The 26,172-nt window shown below is 37.8% G+C and overlaps 1 long non-coding RNA gene across 1 annotated transcript in view; it reads left to right on the forward strand.

The window, feature by feature from the left end:
• Positions 1 to 24,822: 24,822 nt before the first annotated feature.
• LOC103731773 overlaps positions 24,823 to 26,172 on the forward strand; it is a 24,886-nt gene continuing 23,536 nt past the window's right edge. Inside the window, exon 1 of the long non-coding RNA XR_607159.2 lies at positions 24,823 to 25,101. This is a non-coding gene — a long non-coding RNA (uncharacterized LOC103731773). The remainder of the gene's footprint in view (positions 25,102 to 26,172) is intronic.

Here is a 26,172-nt window from a genome sequence, read left to right on the forward strand (position 1 = left end):
GCTCTGGAACTCCTTTGTCCTCCACCTGCAGCCCCCTTGCTACCTTCCTAACTACTGTGACTTCTCCCAGATGTATACTCACATCTAAACGTTCAGAACCAGAATTCACAAACAATAGAAAACATACAACATTTGTTCTTGTGGTTTTGTTTTATGTACCAGGTTTCATGTTTCCAAGTTCCATTGATGTCCACTGCATGATTTTATTTTTTTACAGCTAAATAGAACCACACTGTGTATACTGCTACATCTCTTTATCCAGTCATCAGTGGAGGTACATTTAACTTGTTTCAATTTCCTAGGAATTGTGAAAAAAAGAGTGGTAAATATGGCTGAGCCAGTGTCTCTACAGTAGGACAGTGATTTTTCTAGTTACAGGCCAAGGAGTGGTATATCTAGGTCACATAGGTTGTTCTGGCTGACTTGCACAAGCCGGGGTTGGGGCATGTGCTGAATCCCTGCAGCAAGCAGGTTCTACTCAGAGAGGCTGCTGAAGATGGCTGTTGCCTCCACATGAGGAATTTTCAGAAGATAATGAAGCAATCAAGGTCAGCCTCACTCGGTGATAGCTTTCATAGGTGTGTATTATGTTTGCTCCTTTAAAACTATGAGGTTTTAGGGATTAAAATATATTTTTATAACTGAGGATTCCAATTCTAAAGTCATTGGCTCTCTGGAATCAGATAACAAAACTATAGAGGTTTTCTTAGCTACTATTGTGCTCTCCTGTGATATCTTAGCTGTGCTGTACCATTTCCCTCTTGCCCCCAATTTGTCCTGTGAAGCCAAAACAGTTCTTTTCTCGGTGAACATTTGTTTTTCATAGTTGAAGCAGTAATTGAAAATTACTGATTTTATATGTAGTGGAAGGTATGTAACTGCAAATAGATGCAAGGGATGTGGCTTAGGGGGTGTTGCCCAGAGGTTACAGTGCTAAATGGAGTGAATTCAATTGTCTGCTTGGTACTGGGGGAAGTGATGGGGCAAAGACCATTGTGATAGGTAATGTGAATTTCATGAGGAAATTTTGGAGTTACAGTACAAGCAGGGTGTTGTGCTGGATAGATTTAGTGTCAACTTGACACACGTGGATTGAGGGAGCCTCAATTGGGAAATTTCCTCCATTGAACTGGCCAGTGGCCAGGTCTGTGAGGCATCTTCTTGATTGTTGAGTGATGTGGGAGGGCCCAGCCCACTGTGGGTGGTGCCACCCCTGGGCAGGTGGGCCTGTGTTGCATAAGAAAGCAGGCTGAGCAGGGGCCAGGGGAGCAAGCCAGTAAGCAGTGATCCTCCATGGCCTGTGCTTCAGCTCCTGCCTCCATATTCTTGCCCTGAGTGCCTACCTTGGGCTCCCTGATGAACTGTGACCTGGGAGATCTTAAACAAATAAACCCTTTCCTCCTCAAGTTGGTAATGATTAGTTTGTCACAACAATGGAGAAACAAACTAGAACAGGTGTGTAAGATAGGTCTGAAAAAAACATGGTGGTTTGTATATGCCAATATTTGAATCATTGGGATGGATGGAAAAATATGAATTTTGATGCCTATGTTTTTTATAGTGAAGCAAAAGAGATTTCAAATTGGTTATAAGAAAGAGTGGTTGACAAGGTGAAGGTGGTTATGGGCATGTACTTTTGTACGTGTGTGTGTGTGTGTGTGTGTGTGTGTGTGTGTGAATGCCATGTGTATGTGAGTGCCCCTGGAAGTCAGAACAGGTTGTAGGGTACCTTGGAGATGGAGTTGACAGGTGTGTGTTAACCACTGGACTCGGGTACTGAAAATCGAACACAGGTCCTTACAACAGGCAGCAAGTGCTATCAACCCCTGTCTCACTTATCTCTCACTTATATCTCATTTTTGTAGTGCTGCATGGATCTTATAACAAGTATATAATTGTAGAAATGATAATAGTTTAGGTTTACTGTCTGTTTTACCTTGCTCTTATCCCTTGCCTTGGTTGCTGCTTTATAAGACATAAATGGCATCCAGATTTTGCATTTAGGAATCCCTTGAATGATAAGACACAGGGTGTGTCTTTTGTTTTAGTCATTGTATTTTGCTCTACATTTCACATTGTTTTTTGGAACCAATAGATTAAAAGTAATCTTCAAAATGCAAGGGTGGTACCCCTTGTCAGGATCATGGTGAGGGTTCCCAAATGTGGTTGCTTCTTCAGAGGTGCTAATGAGCATGGGTTCATACTGGTAGGGCTAAATACACATCCACCATAGCACGTAAAGAGGGAGGTCATAGCTATGCATGTATTTTAAGCATCATATATCTGGAATTTTAGTCACTTATCTCCCTACCCATTGGTGCTGTAGTAAAGAAAGGAACATGGCTCATGATGTAGCAGGAAAGAAGATGCTGCCTTGGCCAGAGGAAGACGGTTGCTTTGGAATTCACAGGCTGCTACACAAACTACTCCTTGCACCCCCATCATTATTAGTTTCAGCAAAGTGCAAGTGGAAGGTCTGTCTATTGGAACTGGCAGCAGACCCAGCCCACGGTACTGCAGTAAAGGAGGGGAGGAGAATAAAGGAAATATCATGAATTTATACTGTCTCTGCGTGCGTGACATGGCAGGTAGCCTATGCCACCAATTTTGTGTATTTTAGTAAATTGGAGTAGTGGAAGTGTGTGGGTCATCAAAGGCATGGACACCTAGAACCCACTGTGGGGCCTCAGGCAGTTTCCATCACTGCTAGAGATTTTAATTTTTTTCAAATACACAAATTCATCTTTACAGATACCCTTTCGTTTTGTTGTACATGAAGTGCTTCTTCATTGTCAAAGAGAATTTAATAAATACTAATCAAATTTCCCTTAATTTTATAACTTTCCTTCTATAGATATAATCTTATTAGATAAAAATATTTACTTGTTCAAAAATTTGAGCAGCTACATATGTATTAATATATAGATCATTGTACAATACCAAACTTCTCGTTGCATGCTTCTAATCTACACACTTGTGTGGCTGAGCAAAGAAGGTCAACATTTTGAAGACTTCCTAGGCTACATAGTGACTTAAGCCCAACTGAGCTTTCTATTAAGACTTTGTCTAAATAAACAAGCCAACGATTATTAATGAGGTTAAACAAAATCCTGGCACAGATGGGGTGGATGATCTCCTTGCCCCAGGCCTTACTGGAGCTATTGTCAGCTTCATTATGGGAGAAAAATCATTCTTTTTTAGGGTGTGGTCACTGGTAGCTTTATCATTCTCCAGTGGCATACTTATGCCCAATACTAACTGGACCTAGTTATCCAGACAGCATGAAGTTGGGATTGGGCACGTTAGGGAGGAGACAGGGCGAGCTGGAGAGCACAGTTGGTGACAAATATGATCATATTTCAATGCAGTTCTGTATGACGTTCTCAAAAATGTAGAGGCAACAGGACTGGCAACAGCTCTGTGAATAAGAATTACTGAGGATCTGGGTTTTGTTCCCTGCACTTTACATCAGGTGATTTAAAACTGCTTTTAAACACAGCTCCACGGAATCTAGCACCCTCATACAGGCTCCTTTACACATGTACAAATATAGCATACATACTTACAGACACATACACTCACATATTAATTAAAAAAAGAAAAAAAAGAGGAAAACTTTTCTGTCCGTGGTGACTCACACCTTTTACCCCAGCATTTGGGGAAAGCAGAAGCATAGGATCTTTGTGATTTAAAACCATCCAGCCTAGCCATGGTAACAGATTAAGGCACTGCTCAAGAACTATGACTGAAGATATAGCTCATTCAGTAAAGTGCTTTTTTTCCCAACAAGTATGAAAACTGGAGTTCAGTCTCCAGAACTCCTGTAAAGAAGCCTGTTATGATAGGTTGCAACTACAATCCCAGTGCTTGGGAGGGACAGACATTCTGCCTAGTGTACTGTATGAACTCCAGGCTGTTGAAAGAACCTACCACAGAAAACAAGTTGCAAAATAACTGAGAAAAAAGACAGAAGGTTGATATTCACTCTTCAAACACGTGTGCATACAAGGATGTGCACCCATACACATAATATGTAAACAATACCAAAATACATATGGTACAGTTTGCTCTTCAGAAACTTGAACTTTGAAAAATTATCACAAATAAAAGATAGTAAATGCCCAATTCAAACTTTAACAACTGTTACTAAGCAAGAAATTTAAATGAGGGCTAGGTACTATATTTATTTGTTGTAACTGGCCATTTAAATAGTTCTTTTGTGAAATTTGTATTGACATCATATACCCATTTCTTTTTGAAAATTTTTATTAAACTTTTGTACATTTCACATAACAGTTGTTAACCTAATTCAGACCTCCTCCCCCATCCATACACCACCCCACACCACCCATTGGACCTCAGGTATTCCGCCATACATGTTAAGTCCTATCCAGTCAAGCGTTTGTACCCAAATGGTACTTCAGTGCAATTTTATTCATGGGAATGCAGTTAGCCTAGGTAGAGTTTGTTGGTAAGGTCTATTCTTCCTCATCCAGTAGTAATCCAGTATTCCCAGATGGGGACTGACCTGCAACACATTTCCTTCACTCTATTCTGGGCCCTTCTATGATTGGGTTGACTTAGGTCCTATGCTGGATGTCACCATTCCCACAAATTCACATGTACAGGCTTCCATTGCCTGAAAATGTCTGCTTTCCTATGTTCATGGACCAACTCTGGCTCTTAGAATCTTTCCATCCTCTTTTCCAGAATGGTTCCTGAACTGCGGGTGGGAGAAGTTTATTAAATGAATCCTGTTTATGAAATTCTCAATTTATTTAATTTTTTCTTTATTAATTTTTATTTGTTTAATTTGTGTGTTGGTATGTTTATCTGCTTGTTTTTCTGTACACCGTGTTCATGCAGTGCTCACAATAGCCAGAAAAGGGAGCCTTATCATATAGATCTGAATTAAAGGCAGCCAGAACCTGCCTAAACTGGGTGTTGGTGACTGAACCAGGGTCCTCTGCAAGAGTAGCAAGTGCCCTTAAATGTTGAGCCATCTCTACAGGCCTTTTATTGAATTTTTAAATGACACAAAATACATGTAAAAATTACATGCTAAATCAACCCTCCCTCGTTACATCTAATCCCACTTAATCACATTGAATAATATATTTAATGTCCTGCTTAATGTTTTCCTAGTGTTTTTTATGCTTTTTATATCTATGGTCATTATATGTTCATCTGATGCTATACTTATGTATACCTTTACTTGATTTTTGGCATCAGAATAATACTTAGCTCATAAACAAAATTCAGTAACATTCAGTGATCTTCATGTTTTTGAAGAATTTCAGTAATTTTTAGTGACTACTTATATTGGTTTTTAATTTAAATGGATTGATAAGTGCATAGGAAGGGGGACTATAAATAAAATGGGAATAATCCTAACAAAGAAAGTGAAACATTCACAATCCTGATTCTATATTAGAGAAATTCGGTGGCTGCTTAGGAAGAGGAGGTACAGCTATAGGATGGGATCTGAATCTGCTCAAAATATACTGTATGAAAGTCACAAAAAAATAAAAAGACAGAAGAAATTTTAAAAATATGCTTGAATTTATACAACTCCCAATGTTCATGGATCAACAGAAATAATAATGTGAAAATGTCTCTGTTACTGAATGAAGTCCACAGGTTCAGTTGAAATCTCATCAAAATTTAAATGCGTTATTCACAGAAATAGAAAAAAAAAGAATCCTGAAACATGTGGGATCACAAAAGAAGCCTGAGGCGTGGTGGCACATGCCTTTAATCCCAGCACCCAAGAGGCAGAAGCAGGCGGATTTCTGTGCGTTCAAGGCCAGCCTAGTCTACAGTAATGAGTTCTGGGCCAGCTGGGGCTACAAGGGAGACCGTGTCTCAAAAAAATAAAAAAAAGAGACAAAAAAAAGAAAAAGAAAAACACTCTGGGGGCTGGAGAGATGTCCCACCGGTTAAGAACACTGGTTGTTCTTACAGAAGACCTGGGTTTGAATCCCAGCACCCACATGGCAGCTAACAACTATCTGTAACTCCAGTTCTGGGGATCCAATGGCCTCTTCTGTTCCCACGGGCATTGCACGACATGAGTGTACTTACCTACATGCTGGCAATACATGAATACACATAAAATAAAAATAATAAAGAAAAAAAGAAAAAAAAAGAATCCTGAAACATGTGGCATCACAAAAGTCCCAAGATGTAGTCAAAGCTATCCTGAAAAAAAGTACAATATGAAGGAACCAAAACACCTGATTTCAGGTTATGCTACAGAGCCTGGAATACAGGAAACTTTTCTCAAATATATGCTATGTCATCTGAAAAAATAATTTAGCTGTGAGTGGAATATTCAAGTCAGTTGATTTTATGGAGTAGAAAATACTAATGATTGGGTGTGTTATTAATTGCACAAAAATGTGTAACTGACTAGATTTTTAGAGACTGAGTAAATACACATTTAACCTTCCTCTCAAATGAAGGACTATGGCCTGTTGGCCTCCCAATTATTGCTGGGTGAAGAAGAGTAGAAATTCCCTAAGATAGCTACATACATTAAAAAGACTCCAGTGGATGAACTTGCATCAAAGAACATCTGGGTACAAATGCTTGACCAGATGGGACTTAACATGTATGTAGGAATACATGAGGTCCTGTCGGGGTCTGAGGAATGGACAGGGGAGAGGGCTTAAATTTGATTTAGAACTGTTTTATGAAATGTACAAATACTCAAGAAAAATATAAAATATAAAACTGAAGGACTGTATTTTCTTGATAGAATAAGATTTTCAAAGTTATTCCTAAAGGGAATTGCTTCTATCATTCTTTGTCATAATGTGCTTGTAGACAATAACTGTAGGGTTTTCAGTTACTTAACAGTTTATTCCTGTTGATTTTCAATTTCCAACCACATGGCTCTGTATTGCAACCATATGGCTCTGTATTTTTGTTTGTGTAAATTATGCCTATGATTAATGGAAATGCATATGTTAAATAAGTGTATATTAATATGCAGGAGTGTAGTATAAAAAGCAAGAATGTGCACGTGTTTTAGTAATACTTCATTCAAGTGAATTCTTTTCAAAATTTGCATTCATAGTAAATAATGTGTCATAAATTTACTTACTTTAAAGTGAAAGTTTTGGAATTTAAGACCATAGGATCTGTTTGTAAAGCTCATTTTTTTAAAGTTTACACTGTATTTGAAATGATATGATTTCAACCAAGCATGGTGGCACACATCTGTTATCCCAATAATTAGGATGCAGAAGCAAGAGGATCACCACAAGTCTCTGGCATGCCTGGCCTACAGACTGAGACCCAGACCAAACAGAAGTATGCCATGAGACCTGTCTCAAAACAACAAGTTTTAAAAAACAAAACACAAATTTAAAAAACTGTTATTTTCTATAAGGTGAGAGTTTGATTATTACTAGACTTTGTATATAGATCAAAGCATTATATATTACCAAAATAATATTCCTTGGTGTAATTTCTCAAGTAAATATGTTTAAAACATTAAATGTTTAAAATTATGAGTTTCACTATATGATATTAAAAGAAAAAAATAAAGTTAGGTTTACAGGGCTATTTATCTCTCATTAATAAACTTGTTGAACTATTATTCTATTCAATGCAATGCATGTTTTGCCAGACCAGTAATTTCGGTAGCTCGTCCATGTCATTAAAGGTTCAGGCTCACAACAAAAAAGAGAGTTTGGTTCCCATGACCCACACTTTTCTCTTCAGATTCTCCTCCATTGAGTGTATACATTTCTTTGTTCATTTTACTTTATTTTATGTTTCGGAAAAAAATATCCAAGACTGGCTTTGAGCTTACCATGTAGGTAAGGATCTCTTTGAAATCCCAATGTCCCTGCTTCCACATTCTGAATGAGAAGATGAAAGGCATTTACAAACATACCCTCTTTATGCAGTGCTGGAGATCAAACCAAGGACTTCCTGCATGTTAAGCAAGCACTCAACCATATAAGCTATATCATCAGTACTTCATTACCATTTCATTTGTACTGGGTGTCACACAGCACGAATGACTCCACTTTGATCTGTGGAGCTGGTCCAATAGCTCAGTAATAAACCTCTATAAACAATGTATAACAATGGCATGGTATTTTTTAGTCATGAAATGTTCTCATAGATAGATACCGTACCAAGTTTCCTATTCTGAATACAAAGTCAGGTACTTTCTTACTATGGGGGTATGAAGTTAATCATAATGATTCTTTCCCCAAAGCTGTTGACACTGCTGTGTTGTGTTTCCAGGAAACTGAGTTGAATTCTCCTTTATCTTCCTAATACTGCAGCAAGTATCCTTGTGCAAATTGACCATTATATATAAATTTAGCTTAGCATTTCATAAGATAGCATGAAAATATTTCAAATTTCCAGTGAATAAAAGTTCCACCAAAGAAATGTGTGTGTGTGTGTGTGTGTGTGTGTGTGTGTGTGTGTGTTATCTTCAGGAAGTAGTTTTTGTTATATATACTTCAGAACAAAGTATTACATTTCTCCTGTTCTTAACTCACAAAACTATTGAGCTGATCCTTTAGTGTCCACCACTTTAGGCCAATCCTTTGACATTTCTCAAAGAGTCTTTATGTTAGCAGACATAGAGTGGTCTGGCTAGTGAGGAAGGGATTCCTCAACGTTGGTTGAACAAGAACTTTCTTACCTGAAAATTCTTAATATAAACCCAGGTAAGGAAATGGAACAAGCAGTTCAGGACAGCAACAGGTATGTTAGGATTCCATGATCAGAGTGTGAATAAGCAGTGTGCAGGAAAGAGAACCCAACATGGGCTTGTAGCTCAACTTTGAATGGAATACAGGTGAATGAACATTAAAGGAGAATACAGAAGAGGGTAGAGGGAGAAAGGAGAGAAGGGTCTCAATAGCAACCCAGAATTGAAAAGCTATGAATTGTGGGTGAGAGGAAATGTAACTAGGAAAGCTGTATCTGTGCACTGACAGTTATGGAAGACCAGAAATCTAATCAAGTCTGAATAACCTGATCACATTTTTGTTTGATGAGATCATATCTTATCATACAAACTTTCTTTTTCCTCCTGCAAACACTTCCCCTACCAGTTCCAGGATTATAGCTGAGCTTGACTAGGCCCTGAATAAAAGGGTCCTAGAAAAGAACAGGGTACATGTTCCCATAATTCTTGATCTCAAAATGTATTACAAAGCTATAGTAATCCAACTTACCTCCCCAATATTCTCTTCTTCCTTATTACAGCTGATCCCCTTTCAATTTCCAACTTATACCAATAATTCTTTCTCATCTCTTGTTATATATTTTTTATTTATTAGTGTGTGTGTGTGTATGCACATGCATGCCTCATTACATGTGTGAATGTCAGAGGAAAACTTGTAGGAGTCAGTTTTCTTCTTCCACATGTGAGTCTTGGGGATAGAACTAAGGTCAGCAGATTTGGCATTTGTGACATTACCTTTCGAGCCATCTACCTGGTACTCCCTATTATAGAATTTCATATATGAATATTGTATATTATTTTCACCCTCCTTCTCTCTCCAAATATTCCCAAATCCACTACATTCACTCTTTTTGTCCTCTTCTACAACTATTACACACACACACCACACACACACACACATTGTGTGTGTTTGTGTGGTGTGTGTGTGTGTGTACATGCACTGCGTTGGGTTCATTTAGTGGTGCTACTGTGTACATGTGTTTAGTGATAAACACTTTGGGTTGGATAACCTATCAGGGAACTTGCCCCAGGAGAAAATTGATTCTCCCTGCCACAACATCCATTGATCGCCTGTAACACCTCATCTATAGCAGTGAACGCTGAGAAATTTTCCCATTCATATTGGCAAGTCAACTGGAGTTGTCATTCTGCAGATCTGGTTTATGGATCAACACTGTGAAGATTTCATAGGTGTAGCATCCCTTTCTTATTTAAAATACACTTTCTAGTAGCAGGTATCCAGGCACATTGGCTCTTAGAATCTTTTGGCCCACTCTTCCTTGATCTTCCCTGAACCTTAGGTGAGGTGTTCTACTCCACATGTATCAATTGGAACTAGGCACCACATGGTCCTTTATTCTCTCCATTATGAACAGAAGTCTAATAAAGTCAACAGGGTACAAGAAAAAAACACTCACAATATATCAGTTCAATATAATTGAGGCCCCAGATTTAAATCTATGCTTTTACAGCTACCTGGTTTTTGACAAAGTAGTCACAAATACACCCTATAGAAAAGAAGCATAATCAAAATTATTTTCTAATCCATGACAAATCACAAAGGTTACCTTCTGTGTTCCTTATAAAGAAACATGGTAATATTTTCAGTTTATGCTTAGGATACATTTTTGTTGTTGTTATGGAGTCCATTGCAAAATTAGAGTGGGCAGTTTTGTTTGGACATCTTAGTGCTCAAGAATTCTAGCACCCTTTGTTGCAGTTCCTTTTTCCTGCTAAATGTCCATGGCACTTTATATTGAAACATGTTCTATTCTTGGATACTACATTGTTTATCTAAATGTCTCTCCTTATACAAATATCACAGTATTTGGTTGTATAGGTTGTGGTTTCTTTACTTATTTTGGTTGTATGCATGATATACTGTGGGCCCAAATTAAGATCACAGCTGAATAAAACAGAATTTAGTAGTCATGTCAGTTAAACAAAGAAAAATAAATATGGTATTTAATGAAAGACCTTCTGCAAGGAAAGCAAAAGTAGGATGTGGGGTAAATGAAAACCTAATAGCCAAGAAAAATAACCATGGAATATGTTAGTATTATCTGAGTAAAACCTGCTTTAGAGATACAGTGAAAGATGCTGAGTCTGGCCATAGCTCTCCTCCAAGAAGGAGAAAATTGAGCTGTGATCTCAGGGTTCTGTCATTCCTTTAATTTCACTTCAAAATATACATGCCATGACATACTTTGGGTGAATCATTGACCATTATATACACAGAACCACATAGTATTCAATAGAACTGGGCCTGGCCATTAGGAATGCATGGGGTTGTGGGTAAAACCACTTGAAAACTTTATAAAAAGTTTTGAAAAAAGATGTGGGTTCAGGAACATGAAATTACTGTGTTTAATTCAATAGAATTAAAAATATGTATATCTATTTTAAAGATAGAACATAATGCATAATTTTTGGAGAGGAAGTGCAATTCATGACTCCCTGGAAAGAACCATGAAAAATGACCCAGCAGGTCTACTTTTTGTTTCAGGTCCCACATATAATGCAGATGTTGAAGATTTCCATGAATCCCAGTAAGCTGAATAATTTCATTTAAAAACATGGATATACAAGCGAATGAACAAATACACAGTTCACATTTGACTCTGAAATTAATTCAATTGACTTGCACTGTGATACTCACAATCCACAAATTAATTGTGTGTGGGTCTGGCTGTCCTCAGTATGCATCCTTTTCTCCTCTGTTGCTCTATAGTTGGTGACTTGAATGGAATTTTTAAGCCAAAACTTTAATGAGTTCTCCTCTTCAAAAATATTTTACGGTGTAACTGTAGTAAGTGCAATTCTTTCCACTCATTGCAGGGATGTGGGACCCTCCATAGTTCAGGATATTGCCTCTCCATCTCCCCAGAGTGTCCGGGTTTTATCATTGTTGTTGGTGGTGGTGGTGGTCGTGTTTTCTTTTCCAACAAGCTGTCTTTAATACAAGAGGACTTACAAACAATGATAGGTCAAACTTCCCAGAGGCTCAAGACTGCTTTGGAAAAGTTGAACTTATATTTCTATTTTTAAAATTTACCATCAAATAAGTTCCACACATTTGGTTTAAACAAGTAGTAGCTTTTGCTTTGACCTGTATCCTGACTCCCTCTAGACCATCACCTTAGGCCAGGCTTTAATAACAGTTACAATTTTTAACCAATGGACCTGACACTAGGTAACCTCTCATATTGTCATACTTTTTGTTCTTTTTTTTTTTTTTTTTTTTTTTTTTTTTTGGCTTTTCGAGACAGGGTCTCTCTGTAGCCTGAGCTGGCCTGGAGCTCACTATGTAGACCAGGCTGGTCTTGAACTCACAGAGATCTGCCTGCCTCTGCAGCCCGAGTGCTGGGATTAAGGGTGTGCGCCACCACACCTGCCTTGTCATACTTTTTTTCTTTTTTGTTTCTTAGAAAAAATTTCCCACAACTCAGAAGTCAACATGTTGTGTTCTATTGTAAAAGAACATTTACTAAATATTTAAAACTCCTATGAGCCATTTGGTCTTGATGACAACTTCCCAACACTGTAGGTGAAGAAGAAAAGTAATCATAGAATTTATATAAACAGAGGGGACAGGAAGTTTTCCAATATAATGTGATTTACAAATTCAGAATTTGAGGGGCAAACTACTTCTTGTCACTGCAGCTCAGTAAGCACCTTCCATTTCATAACTAACACCATATTTCATAGACTTGCTGAAGTCATAGAGGTTTTTCTTTGGTTTCAACAGTATTTTTATGTTTAGCTCCATTACAGGCTATATTGTAAAAATTTTACAGTAAAGAGGTAAAAGAGAGAGAGCCCACACATGAGGACATTAATGTCTGCTATAAAAGTATTTCAATATAGTATAATTTTTCTGTAATAATTTGCATATTTTAAAATATTGACTATTCTAATTTTCAGAAAGAATTATATATGCCAACTCTACAATAGGAAATAAAATATAAATATTGAATTATAATGGATTCTCCACTTCCTGCTTGTGAACCACTTTCGGGAAGAGGAACAAATGGATTCCAGAATTTCAAAAGTCTATATTCAAGGTGCTAAAATAAGGTTTAGGTTTAAATGGAAGTCTGTAGGTATATATAAATAAGGATGCCTGGAAAAATATAGTTCCACTCACTATTAACTCAGCCTTGTTTAGCGTTAGTCTCACCTGCAAGACAGTACAGCAAGCTTAAAAACTGTGAAGTTTCATTCTGGAAGGTCAGTTCCTCTTCTGGCTGGCACCAAGACTTCAGTCTTTCCAGTACATAAGCATGACATTCCTGGGATTTTTTTTTCCTTTCAGTCCATGTTAGACTAGTCTGATACCAAAGAGAGGGGCACACCAGATAGCAGAGTGATCACTCTCTGACAACACCAGCAAGGGGGGAGGAGACAGAGAAACCTAATCATCAAAGGAGGGGATGGAGGAGGATGAAAAGCCAGCAGAGGTGGAGGATTCTTCACATTGATTAGCAGGGCTCTTACTAAAAAGAGATTTCATTAGAAGTATAGACATAAATTTTACAGAATACAGAAATAACCATTCATTTATGTATTGTCTGTAGATGTCTTTATGCTGCACTGGCACAGTCCAATAGATTACATCTAGAAAGTATGATCACTTATAAATCCAATATTAATTAATCTCTGGCTTTAACGTACCCAGTTTGGTAAGCTAATTAGAATGAAACCTACCATTGAGCCTTTGGAAAGAGGAGTAGAATATTTGATTTTAAAGTTATGTAGGTCCCTTTACAAAACTCCTTCTTTTCACAACTGTCCAGTGTTTTCTTATCATTGGACTCTCCTTTTAATTCCTCTATCAAAGATGACATTTATATCTAGGAGAGTTGGGCAGAGGACAGATAAACAAAAATATTAAAAGCAATGAAGGGACTAAGGGTACATTTCCATCATAGAATGCATGATTTACAATGTTAATGAGCGGTCCTGGATTCAATATCCAGTAGCAGCAGTAACAAAAAAAAAAAACAAGGAGGATGGGTTCTATGCCTGCTGGAGCAACAGGGAGGCCCTATCTCAAAATGCCCAAAGTGGGGGGAAAAAGCAATGAGGCCCATTCTGGTGGGCCTACAACTCCTCCAAGTGGTGAAAGTTTCCCATTTTCCTACTCTCCTGCTGTGCTGTTGACTTTTCTACACATGCTAGTGTGTGAGCCCCTGTCTCTATGTCAGCTGGTATATCAGAGAGAGGGTGATGAATGATCAAAATGCATTATGTGAATTTCTCGAAGAATCAACAAAAATACAAAACTAAAATATCCTAGAGCCCAGTTGCCCAATTTTCTATTTTGACAGTAAGTGCATTACATATTAAAATTTAGAAATACTGAAATAGGCAATGTATCTTAATATCTGTATAATATGTAATATTGAAAGTGGCATTATTTTTCAGATAATTATGTGACAATATCATTATAATTGAAAATTTGTCCTAAAATCACTGACTGGGAAAGATTAAAATAAATGAAGGGCATAAATAATGAATTGATGATTTGGGGTTGAATCTGTAGTGTAAGAATATAAATGCACATTTGTGAGTACAAATTATTTGTTTTCTTCTATGGCAAAACTCTTTGGAGCTGCCACCATGGCTCTATTTATAGGAAAAGTAGACTATTCACTAGTCTGTCTCTTGTTAAGCAATGTGGATAAAATATGTGGGGTATTTGAAGACTCTTGAAGTGTAATTGGAGAAAACTAAAATGCTGTTTTTCAATCGAAAATTTAATCCACTTATCTTACTTCAGGGTGCTTTTAGTGCTGTTTTTCCCATAGGAACACCCTTCTCTAAGCCTTGCTTTTCTGACCATAGGCTGACACATGGCAGGGAAGCAGTCAGCACACATGACTACTGTGTGTGGTCGGCTAAAGACCATGTAATTTCAGAGATTCCTGGGCATTGCACATCCAAGGAGTAGGAACTGGGGCCCTGCACCAGGCACTAATGTTTTTTGGTGGGTTTTTTTTTTTTTTTTTTTTTTTTTTTTTTTTTTTTTTTTTTGAGAAATGGCCCCCAAGTATTCCCAGCTGGCCTGGAACTCACTAATTAAACTACAGTGACTTAAGCCTCACAGAGATATGCCTGCCTCTGCTTCCTGAGTGCTACGATTAATGGTATCTTCCATTATGTTCCACATTGATTCTTAATTTTAAAGGCCTATCTGTTTAATTTGAATTCTCCAAATATCCTGAGGTTTATCCCATAGAATTTGGTAAACCATCTAAGCATCATACCCTTAAAGAAAACTGACTCAGTAACTAGAGAGATGGCTCAGTAGTTATGAGCACTGAATGTTCTGCCAAATATTAGGGTTCAGTTCCCAGTACCTATATGGAAGCTAACCTGCTAGTAACTCCAATTCCAGAAGATTTGACACTCACTTCTGACACTAATAGGCATTGCCTTCATACGTGCTTGTTAAAAAATGATACACAGACAATAAAAATAAAAATTTTAAAAGAAGGAAAGATAAGAAAAGGAAGTCTGACTCTCCTCCCAGTTGCTACCAGCTGCCAAACTTCCTCAGGTAAGGCTTGGATTCTTGACCAATTTCCTCCTTCATATTAGGATTTTGAATGACCTGGTGTCTGTTAGTTTCAGTTTCTACCAAGTGTACAAAATATTGATTTAATTTTTTTTTGTCTTTTTGAGACAGGGTCTCCCTGTAGCCCCAGCTGTCCTGGAACTCACTATGTAGACCAGGCTGGCCTCAAACTCACAAAGATCCACCTGTCTCTGCCTCTCAAGTAAATATTGATTTAATTTTAACTGATACACAGTCACTGAACTGTGCTTCACCAGGACATTTTCATAAAAGTGTTATATACATTAACCATGTATCCCATACTCCAGTACCCTTTTTTTCCTCACCCACCTCAATTTTGTTCCTACTTTCAAGACTTCTAAATTATTTTATGTATTTATACAAAAAAGCTATGTTCCAAAAATGAGAAGAAAATGTGATATCTGTCTTTCTGAGTCTGCATTAATTTGCTTAATATGAAAATCTCTAGTTAAATTCATATTCATGCCAAGGTCAGAATTTAATACCATGTAGTAGAATGAAATCTATGTGTAATTCTATGTGGAAATCTGCAATGAACAGGAGACATTCAAGCAAAATGTGAATATAAAAATGAATCCTGGAGTTCAGTTAAGAACAGCAATAATAAATAACAAGAACCAAATTCATATTCTTGTAATATATTATTGTATACCTGATATCAATGTTAGTTATGGGCTCCAGCCTCTGAAGTGGGCCTTAAATATAATTAAAGAGAAGTTGGTTATTCCGCTGATATTAGGGACACTATTGTATCAGTTAGCATAGGTTGCTAGGTCAGTTCTTTTTGTTGTAGTACACAGGGGTCACAGCTCTAAAGTCAGCATTACCTTGATCCTTGTTTGTTCTAAAGTGCGTATATGTAATGTCTTAAGCAATAAGGTCTTACCATCAAGTTCTGGTGTGTATCCAAGAGCAGGGGCAATGGTAAGTATTGTTTGAGGTTCCATGAGACCCCCTACTCAACATCTTCTAGAAAAAAGTCCATTCCTGGCATTAATGACTTTTTTAACTTGTATCTAGTAAGGACAACACCCCCCACACCCCCATCTAGAGTAACTCATTTTAGTCTCTTTTTATAATGTATATGTAAATACTTCAAGAAGCTTCTAATTAGTTTCTTTTTCTAAAAGCCTTTAATATTACATATCCCTCCCCATAGTCCTTCCTCTTCCTTGCCCTCCTACTCTCCACCAAATCTAACACTTGTAACTCTAAAATTCCCCTGCCCTCCATTTATATCACTTCATGCTATCACCACTCCCACAAAGCCAACTTCCCCTCCACCCAAGACCTTTTCTTAATTTCTTGATCTCTCTGGATTTTCTAATTGATACATGTATATGTAGCTAGCATCCAGCTATGAGAAAGAACATATGACATTTTTCTTCTGGGTCCAGGTTACCTCATTCAGGATGACTATCTCCAGTTCCAACCATTCACCTGTAAACTTCATATTTTATAAAGAGCTGAATAATACTCCCTTGTGTATGTACTACATCTTAACTATCCATTCATCAGTTAACATGGGTCCTTAATCCTGTTCTACTCATCAATATATCTGTATAGGAAGGCTATTGATTTGGGGAGGGCATTAATTTTATATCCTGCCTCTTAATGTTTTGAACTACTTCTGCATACATGATACTGTTATGTCAAAAACATTTAATTTTATTACCCATTAGTAATGTTGTGAAAATGTTCAAATTCCATCACTCTAGCCATTATTGATTACTAGTAAGAATTTAAATGATTTCATGTTAAATAGAAAAAAAAAATGTCTAACTTGCAGATTTTAGGGAGGGTACCAAATTCATAATATTTTTAAAGTGAATAAGAATTACTGCAAATTGAACAATATTCAAGTTTATTATTTAAATATTAATTACTGAAACTTGGGGTTGAAATTTTTACCATTTATACCAAGAATGTAGGCAGTAGGAAAAGGGAAAAAAATCCCCTGAAATATTATCAATGTAGCAGGTTTTAGAGTTAAAGACTTTTTTTTTGGTCTTTTTGAGACAGGGTCTCCCTGTAGCTCCAGCTGCCCTAGAACTCACTGTGTAGACCAAGCTGGCCTTGAACTCACAGAGATCTGCCTGCCTCTGCCTCCCAAGTGCTGGGACTAAAGGTGTGCGCCACCACGCCTGACTTAAAGACTCTTTTCAGGACAGTGTTTCAAATATCTTATATATTTAACTGACTATAGTTTTTGTTATTCTACCAATACCAAACCAGCTTTTGCACGTGACATATGGGAAGAATCATGATAATAAGAAATGAAGTCTATTTAGCCAGTGATACCTCAAAGATATTTTAAATCAAGAATTTGATACTATTTTGCACATATTTAAAAATCAATAAACATTATTATTAATTCTAGATGGAAAGTGAAGTCTCTTCCTCAGGGCATCTGGTGCCAACTTGCTCTAGATCACTGGGTTTGGAGAAGATATTAAAGCCCCGTGCTCTTGCAAAATGTAGACATGCAAACCGAGGATCGTGCTAGCATACATGTCAATAGAATTCTGCAGTTAATCTCACCATATCTAAAGAAGCACATCAGGAAACTGTGGAGGGTCTGGCCTCAGTATTCCTGCACTGTGTTGTCCTGGTTATTCTGTGTCACTTCTCATGAGTGTTTCCATAGATGTGTGTGATGAGTAGTGGGACTGATTGCAAAGGAGTTTGAAGGAAGAGATACAAGTTGCTGTGTTCCGGTGGACAATTCATGGATATGAAGGCTGATGTAAACCAGACAGAAATTTTAGGTTTGTTGCATGGTTAGTAGTCCATAGGGCAGATCAGATTTACCTGAATGATCTATGATTCTCCACTAAATTGGAAAAGGTGTGACCCATGCATATTGGGATGACTTTTCTGATATAGTGTAGACAGTGGACTGTCCTAAGTACTTATAAATGCTGCTGCTTAAGGTAGCATGTGCAGGGCTTGGGTGTATTGGTGTTTGAAACCAGTGGCAGCAGATCTTTTATCTTAAGGCAACTTTTTTTCCTGTGAAATTACACAGTAGCTTAGTTTGTTTGCTGTTTATGTTTATTCATTATTTTTAGTAAAGTTGTCCTGCCCTTACAAAAAAAATGGTGGCTGCAGAAATTTTTGGTTTGGTTTTCTTATCAAGTTAACCCCTCAGTGGTTCTTGTCTTCAGTGGCTATTGTATGAAATAGAGAAGTGATGTGGAGAACTTGCTGCTAGGCATTCTCTGACAGATAGAACAAAGGAGGCAACATTGTCTAGCAGTTCCTATTTTCCTGCTGCTAGGGATAAGGCTTGAAAAATATTCATAGGATGGAAGAGGGTGGCAATGCCTTGTTAGAGCATACTCAAGTTTCTCCAAAGGTGGCAGAACCTGCAGAGACATTAATCTCCATAGATAAGGCATGCTTAAGGGGAGCCAACCCGTTGTCATAGTATAGCATGGGTTTGGCTAAGTGTTCTTATCTTCTCAATCTCATTTTGTAAGAATTTCAACTACACATTTGTGGCACCTGAATGTGTTTCACTGCAATAGAGAAAAAGTTGGACAACTTGGGAGAAAAAAAATCTTCTCTTCTTTCACATGCGAGCTCGTAGGGGATTGGACATTGCTGCCCCAAAAGAATTAACAGCCATTCTTCACTAGGCTGCCACATAAGCAGTTCTTTCCCATGTTCTCCAAATTTCCACAGGCTCTACAAGATAGGTTTCCAGCAGCTCCCTCCTCACAGTGACTAGGTGGAGTTGATAAGACAGAGGCCAGAGATTTTTAGTTGCTGCATTTGTTAGCAAAGGAGGTTGCCCTGTGTTGCTGCTTTCCATTTCTTTAAACTAGAGTGGTCTGGGTCCTATCCATATCCTTTGAGTGTAAGTCCAACCCAGTAATTATGTTGTATTCGAGGCAGCCCACTTTATTGATAGAAAATTTAAACTTGTTTTCAAAGACACTATTTCATTTTTGCTAATCCCTCCCTTCCTTTATTGTATAGTACACAGCCTGATTTTCTGTTGTCCCAGGAAATTCTGTAAACTCTTATGTAGTTCCACGTCCTATATATTGTCTCTGATGTGAAGACAGATATTGTTGTGTCTAAAATAATGTTTACTTTTTTCAATGGTATCATTTGCAAATGCTTATTTATTGCCAATTCATTTGAACTATAACTGAATATTGGAAAACATTTGAATGCATACAAATTTAATCAACAGAAGCAATTTTCATTTTTGTTTGATTGTTTTTACATCTTTTGGGGGAACTAATTTGCCAAGTGGTTAAATGAAATAGGGAGTTTTCCAAACAGAATGATTATTCACCTTTAGTATTAAAGCAGTAGTTATGTTAACTGTGGGTTCTCACAGTGTGTCTGAAAGAATTAGAAATTTCAAAAAGCGAATAAAACAAATCATGTGAAATTTTTCTCAGAAACCATCAGAAAATAATTTTCAAAAATGTTCTGAAATGGTTATAACATGCACAAGTCCCACATAAGCTGACCCCAGACAAAATCAAAGCATAGACATGGGGAAGTGAATAAGAAACCCAACCCTACCCTACGAACCTTGCAAAACCTCTGCATCCTGGGAGGGGGATAGACAGTCCCATTTAACAATGAGACTCTTGCTAGAGAAACCCACTCCAAAAAGCATATGGGGGCCCAATTTTAACTCTGTAGCATATATAAAATATCCAAATTTAAATTCTATAAATAAAAATATTAAGATGGAAAAATGGGTCTAAGCAAAATCCAGACATACATGGAATGGATAATTTTCTTTCCCTATGCCTTACTGGGGAGCTATTGCCAGATAGCTACTTTGGGAAGAAGAATGATTCTGTATTTACAATGTGGCCACTGTAGGTCTCCCATGCTCCAGTGGCTGGCCCCACACCTAAGCACATATGGGAAGAGTTAACTGGACTCAGTGGGTTATCAAAACAAAACAAAAAAACAAAAAGTAACATGTAGTTGGGGGAGGGACTCTTATAGAGGGTATGTAAAAGTATGAAGCATATACAAAATTCTCAGAAAGAAAAAAATGTTTTAATGTGGCAAAGTGCTGGGATCAATAGCTCCATGGTTAAGAATATTCTGTTTGAGCCCAGGGTAGTGGCGCAAGCCTTTAATCCCAGCACTTGGGAGGCAGAGGCAAGAGGATCTCTATGAGTTCCAGGCCAGCCTGGTCTCCATAGGGGATCCAGGCCAGCTGGGGCTACAGGGAGACCTTGTCTCAAAAAGACCAAAAAACAAACAAGAATATTCTGTTTGAGACTCTGAGTTTATTTTTCAGCACTACTATCCAGTGACTTACAATTGCCTGTAACTAAATCTAAATATATTACTATAAAGGGCTGGAGAGATGGTTCAGCATTTAGGAACACTCACTGCTCTTGCAAGGACCTGGGTTCAATTACCAGCACAAACATGGTGAATAGCAACCATCTGTAACTCCAGTTCCAGGGGATCAGACTCTTCCTCTGGTCTTCAAAGGAATTTCAGAACACTGTTGCACTTACATACATGCAGGCAAATCAGTATTAAACATAAAATAATACTAAGTAAAAATATCTATTAGTGTATTGTGCAGGTTTCAAAAGCCCTTAAATTAATATATGTCTAAATTTAAGGTGATATTTTTGCTAGGACTATGCATGCCCCATAATTAGAACATTATTTTTAGCTAAGGCAGGTTAGTGAGTTATCAATCACTTAACAGAGTAAGCAACTTTTTATTTGTTCAGGTAGAATATCTATTTACCCAAGAGCCTGTAAAACTACAAGGGACTCTTTTTTTTTCTGAAAATATATATCATTAACCAGACACCTGGACAAAGTTGACCTTAATCTTATAGACAACTTACACCACTCTCAGCAAAAGGGTCCAGCTTATAACTTTCTGTGTCACTAAAACATTGTGGGCTTGCCTCTTAATAGTTGTTTGATACTCTGGTTTCTCTTCAGATCATATAAATATTTTCCTTTTACTAATGTTTGAGTCCCTGAATTTTATTTCTTCCTAAGCACCACAGTCCCAGTGTTTCCCATTCCTTATAATCCTTATATGTTCCCAGTGAATGTGTGCATGTCACATAACATAGACCTTCCATTAGCCATTAAATAATGTTAAATCATAGGTAGGTACACACTCCTGGAGGAGAAATGAAAGGGTCTCTCAGGTGAAGGCTAACTTCTCTAGAGACACAGGAAAAACAGGTGTTTCAGAAAGTTTTTGCTAAATCCAAAACATTATTACTTTAACTAAATATTTTTCATATACAATTTTGAGGCAGATTTGGAGCCAAAGCATGTGTGGCTGAAATTCATATTCAGCTTCTCTTAAGCAACCATCGTCTTCCAAGAACTATCAAGCCAATCAGGCACATTCTAAGGACTTTGTGTGGGATGGATTTCTAGTTCCAGAAGAGCAGTTATTATCTATCTGTGACTTTCAGGCATGCCAAACCTTTTGACATTGGGAAACAGTGTTGTCATTGACAAATGTTATAATTGAGAACTGCATAATCAAATTACAAAAAGGTTAAAGGATCCCATTAAATTATATAGAAATTTACAATTTTGTTTGGGCTTAGATATGTATATGTCTGGGGTGGCAAGCACTCTGTGGGAAGCAGATTAGGCTGATTGGTGAGATGACACCATTTGATGAGCTCCACCCATCTTGTACTCAGCAGCACGTGTTCTCATAAAATTTGTCCCTATAGAATAGCTTTTATTAGTCGCGCCTGGAAAAGGAAATTACCTGGTAAACTACAGGAGCTTAGATTTCAGATTCGAGGACATCCATCCTAAAATGGTCTCTGGGATTGGGGATATGCATTTCCACTATAAGGTACAGTAACAAGCCCCATTCACAATGGTACACATGTTCTTCTCATTATGGATGGATCTATCTCTGTAGCTACCTAAAGTGAGGGGCAAAAAAAATGTGTGTAGTTTACCATGTACTACAATGCATTTGGCCTGTGTATCCACAATAGTCATCCTTTATTTTGAGAAGGTCAAATTACTATTTCTACAGGGCCTCACATTGAGGAGAACCTAAAGCTGCAGTGAGTGTGACTTCTCAGATATTCCTTGTAGAGGCAGTGCCAACAGCTTATGGGTAAAACTATTATACTGATTATCTGATTTAGGACTTCCTATACATTACAGTATATTAGGGTATTATGTCTATTGTCTATCTTCATACCTACATTCAACAGATCTCCCCACATTTGGCTCTTCATGATGTTTGTTCCTATTTATCTACTTTTCCCTTTTTCTTGGTGTACTTCTTTTTGTACTACATTATAACATAGTTTCAACTATCACAGTTTTCACTTGCTCTGTTTCTGCAAGTTCTAGGCCACATCATAGTCAGCACTATGCTAGACCCAGATGAAATCTGGAGACTGGGGCAAAAGTATTTAGTTTTTGTACAATGTAGAATGAAATTATCATTTTCAGACCTGAAGTGAGTTTTCAGATGTTCCCCTACACAGCGTACTCACAGGAAAAAAATTTAAAAGATTTTTAAACCCCTCTTCTCTGAGGCACAACTTCACAAGACAAACTGCCCTCTGATAGCCAGGCATCCCAACAGGACTATGACAATATTGCCTGTCAGAGAGTGGTTCTCCATAGTAGTATGGGAACCATGCAGGAAATGCAAAATGGAAAAGTTGTCATGACACTGATGATCTATTCTACTTCATCTCCATACAGAATTCACTGTCCCATAGTGTTATTAGACAAGAGACTGACAACTTGGATTATTCCTAAAGCTGCTAACCATATCAGTGAACTCCCTGAGACCATGTTCACACGTTTATTTGAATATAATGAGTTTTTACATGCCTGCTTGTTGGGTTTACTTTAGCGAAGGAGTAAGTCCTCAGACACTCCCCCTGGTCTTCAGTGAATCTATAAATCTGCCCCTTCTGTGGAGTCCTTAGACATTATTTTTCCAGTTCCAAGGACTATACCCAGTGTCTTGTGCATACATATTTGCCACTAATCTACACTACCAGCCTGCACAGCTATTTAACAGCATCTAAACCAGGGTATTGGGAAATGGCACAAACACAAACTTGAAGTATTTTCTTCCCATAAAAGTCAGCATAATGTCTGTAGCCATGTTTTCTCCCACTTTACCTTCCCTGTCAATAGCTTAGAATGTTAAGAGATCTCATGTCCAATTCCAGTTGCACTTACCCTCTCTCATGCATACTTTCCAATCCATTGCCACTTACTCTCTATTGGCAGGTGACCTGCTTACTATGGAGGTCCCCCTACCCTACTGTTTTGACAAACCCCATGTCTATCCCTGGATTAATTACTAGCCTTTTGCAATTTCAGATCATTCATAATGCTGGTTCAATGAACAGGTTTTAGAACATCATTCTCTTCCAGGGCAGACTTCAACCATCAAACAGACAGGAAACAGTACTCCAGATAAGCCCCTCACTCCCCTCTTTTGTCTAAAAAGCAGTGACACCAGAGTTACTGCCACACTAGTCCAAACCTAATTTGTATCCTTAATCCAATATTTCCCCAAGCCATGCCCAGGCAGTGGTAACCAGCAGACTATTCTTACTTTCATTGAATTCATAATTTTGGACTACCTGATACAAGTGAGATCACACAGTATTTATTCTTCTGTTTCTGGCATAGTTCAAGAGTCTTCCCACATATGGATTCCATATATTTAACCTTTAATTTGGTGGGAGATGTAGTTACCTCTAGGCACACTATTTTACCATAACTTCATTTATAGAAATGGTATCATCATGTTTTGTAATTAAATAGTTTCATTTCACACAGTTATGGGTATTAGTTATAGTCTGGATAGTGATGGTTGTTTGTCCTGTTAATCCTGTTTCCAGGCAAGTGCAGACACTGGAACTATATTGGCTATTTAACTTCTAATTATATCCCAGGATGCCCTTTGAACTGCCGTATGGTAGAAGATCCTCCTGCATCCAATATCTTGACTGCTGTAATTACAGTCACTACCATGCCTTATGCTAGGCAGCAAGCAGAGCATTTTGCCGATTAGGCAAAAACTCTACCACTTCATCCGCTATTTGTTTAATAATTTAGCACATCACTTCATGTGGTAAGGGTCGTTTGGTTTTTGTTTGTTTGTTTATTTGTTTTTGTTTTCATTACTGGCCATTAGAACTTGTTTTGAAAAGCATTGTAATGGCAGAAAATGTCCGCACCCTCGCATCTAGAGAAGTTCCGGGAAAAGTGAGGCTGCGCTGTGACGACCCAGAGTAAGGAATACGATTCCCTTGCGCTGGGAGTAAAAACCCAGTGAGACTCCACCACGCATGTGTGTCTGCCTCCTTTAAAAACCCGACGGGCTCCCTTCTGCAGAAAATATTTACTTTGCCAAACGGCGACTAGGAAGCACATAGCTCTCCTTTGCTGAGCCACAGGCGGAAATACATCATCATTCAGCGCAGCTCACTTCCGGATAGGCTCTAAAGGGAAAGTGACTTGCCGGCTTGGGAAACTGCTGCACTCAGAGGCCAAAGTTTTTGGGTGTCGCAGTGTTGTGCAAAGGCACACAGCAGCCACAGCTTTCCATTTCCTTCTTTCTCCGAGAGAGACATATTGGGATTTTTTTTTTTTTTTTTTTTTTTTTAGGCATTTGTAATTGCTTTCAGGATTTAGAATTATTTGTGTGGAGTTTTTGTTTTTGGAATCAGTACCGTTTTTGTAGCGCGGGCGGGTCCCTTGCAGCCACTTGTCATACAGATTAACGCTTCCTTTTTTGGTAAGAAACATATTGTATTTTTCGATATTTAATTTCAGAATTCTTTGGGGGGTGGGGGTGGGGTGGGGGAGGTTTGCTGTTGCTTTTGGAATCAGTACCATTTTTTTTGCCGGTTTTACTGGCATACACCGCCATGCCGGGCAGGATCAATATTTTAAAACATGAATTGAATCGTCCGCCTACATTAATGTAAGCGTTTGCGGTGCCAATTTAAAAATATCCCAAAGCGAGGATTGGTGGAGGCAATAGTTGGAGGTCAGAGCCAAACCCCACTATATAGCCAGCTACGTGAGAGTCACTCTTGAAAATATCGATGAAACACAACAAATAATAGAATAAATGATTCCTTCTTTAACCTTTTACTAGTTTCCTTTGGATCAGAATTAGAAATGTGTTAACAAATCTTTTGTTTAACAGAATAGAAGTAACTTTGCAGTTGTGCTATGATTACAGTTTTCTGTCAGCATAATTCTTACAAGCCGTCTTTTAGAAAGCATTTTTATGTATTGTAATACATTTAGAGATTCTTGAACTATTTACTAGTACTTATGATGGCAGAGTTTATTTACTATTTAAATGAGATTCATTTTAACAAAAATTTCCATTTAATTCTACTCATATTTTTTCTATCAAAATTCATGTATGACAGAGGCCAGAAAAAAAGGCTTTCAGGGCATATTTTATGTAATACCACACAACTTCCTCTTAAAGGATCATGTTGATTTTGTAACATCGGTATCCAGGCATGTGTTTTTACTTCTTTTGTATGTGTGTTCCTTACACTTTGTCAGTGAATGACGGAGGCTACAGGGAGACCCTGTTTCAAGAAAGAAAAAAGAAAGAAAAGAAACGGAGGGAGGGAGGAGAAGGAAGAAAAGAAAAGAGAAAAAAAAAAAAGAAATAGATGCTTGATGACTCTTAAGGTTCAGATAGCCCTGCCCCCTCACCAACAGGATCCCAAGGACTTCTCATGCTCCTGAGAAAAGGGAACCTAGCTGAGTAAGCACCTTGGTATTTGAAGTCAAGAGAAGCAGACTTTTCTCCACTGTTTGGCCAACACAGCAGGCTTCC

This window comes from Nannospalax galili, unplaced genomic scaffold, assembly GCF_000622305.1.
Source record: "Nannospalax galili isolate Female #2095 unplaced genomic scaffold, S.galili_v1.0 scaffold275, whole genome shotgun sequence".
Lineage (NCBI taxonomy): Eukaryota > Metazoa > Chordata > Mammalia > Rodentia > Spalacidae > Nannospalax > Nannospalax galili.